The following is a 2,092-nucleotide window of genomic DNA, read 5'->3' as shown; positions in this document are numbered from 1 at the left end:
ACCTCTAGTTCTGACCCTTTATTAATATGTTCTTTATATCACAGACCCGACCGCTATATAGTGCCGCTCATACGACCTCTAGTTCTGCCCCTTTATTAATATGTTCTTTATATCACAGACCCGACCGCTAGTGCCGCTCATACGACCTCTAGTTCTGCTCCTTTATTAATATGTTCTTTATATCACAGACCCGACCGCTATATAGTGCCGCTCATACGACCTCTAGTTCTGACCCTTTATTAATGTGTTCTTTATATCACAGACCCGACCGCTAGTGCCGCTCATACGACCTCTAGTTCTGCTCCTTTATTAATGTGTTCTTTATATGACAGACCTGACCTCTCGTTCTGCTCCTATAACCTGTTGTGTATAATTTACTGCAGTATCTTCTAAAAAACTGCGTTCTAACCATTCATTCCATAAAACTTGATAAGATCATGTTATAAAGTTTTGTTCCCACTTAATTTTAGCTCATTTTAAACATTCAACTACATAAACATTTACATTTAAATCAATTTCAACAACCTAAAAAATAAAGATCACAAACAAATATTCTGCTTGGTTGAGTGTTATTATATTGCCATTAAGTTCACATTATAAAATGGTAATGTATCGCATAGATTATGTATGGAGTTTCTAGACTGAACCGATGAACGTTATTTTCATGTACTTAACAAAGATTTTGTTAACAAACTTCTCCATCAACTCAAATTTACACTGGAAAAAAAAAACTGTGACCTGATAAAAAAATAGAATGTGCTTTACCACAGAACTAGTTTTTAATTAAAAGTTTGTTTTCTTTCAAAGATTGGATCAGAAAAAAAAATATAAATATGCTACAAACCCTGTGATCAGGGGCGGCGATCCCCGGGGGACGGGGGGACACGTCCCCCCCCCCCCCCTCATTTTTTTTAGGGGGGGGATTGTCCCTCCCTGAAAAATTGAAAAAGTGAGAAAAAAAAGTGTATATCAAAATAATACTGACTAAAGACTGCAACAAACTTTTAGGCTCTGGAGGGCCAGCGTTTAGACAAATAAAAATGCAAAAATCTTCTCGCTCCGGAGCTACGCTCCCTCGCATAATATTCTCTAAAGTGTACAGTAAATATTCTAGAAAAGTGAAGTGTGAAAAAGGTATATTGTTTGTTTTTATACTATTCTTTTGCTAATTAATTTGGTAATACAACAAAACTTCAAAAACCTGTGAGGGGATAGTCACTTCCGTAACCTCTACCCCTCTCGTTTACTTTGCCTTCTCGCCTTGGCGTAATGATGAGGAGGGGGGGGGGGGGGCTTGGGGGGGGGGGGGGGGCAGTTGCCCCCTAATAAAATTCAAACTTGATTTATTTCTAACTCGATACCAGTGATTTACAAATGTTGCTGAAATGGTATGGTTTTTCCCTGAGCTTCTGGGGGCTCTGCCCCCTGGACCCCACCAAGGGTCCTATGGCTGGCCCCTGTTTGCTCATCTGACCGTTATTAAATGCCTAAAACCCCTGAGCTTCATGGGCCTACGCCCCTGGACCCCACCAGGGGCTCTAAGACGAGCCCCTGGATGCTCATCTGACCGTTATTAAATGCATAAAACCCCTGAGCTTCATGGGCCTACGCCCCTGCACCACACGCCACTTTACGCTCCACTTGTTATGCTCCATTAATTTTGCTCTACCTAATAAAATACTTTAGCCTCCCCCTCTATGAAAAACGTTCCGCGAGGCCTGCATGTACAATGTTAGAGTGGGGATGCGGATCCCCCCCCTCGTTTTTGTTCAATATATACGCCACTGCTCCCCCGTCTCTTACATTTCGTCCCCTCCCCCCCCCCCCCCCCCCCCCGGTCATGAAAAGAAATCGCCGCCCCTGCCTGTGATACCACATACAGTATTGGATTGTACAAATTTAACTTTTTCAGCAAATGACTTTAGTATCAAACATAATATGCCCAGTCTGACAATATAAAATATCAAGTATCCAATATCAAGTATTTCACAACAATAATAAAAAATAAGTAATCTATTTTCCCTTTATTATGTTAGCTCCCCCCCCCCCCCCCAAAGTTCTTATGGCTGGCCATACAAAATATTACAACCCA

Source organism: Strongylocentrotus purpuratus, unplaced genomic scaffold (genome assembly GCF_000002235.5).
Source record: "Strongylocentrotus purpuratus isolate Spur 01 unplaced genomic scaffold, Spur_5.0 spur5_scaffold_12, whole genome shotgun sequence".
Classification (NCBI taxonomy): domain Eukaryota; kingdom Metazoa; phylum Echinodermata; class Echinoidea; order Camarodonta; family Strongylocentrotidae; genus Strongylocentrotus; species Strongylocentrotus purpuratus.
Note: the sequence above shows the minus strand (reverse complement) of the source record.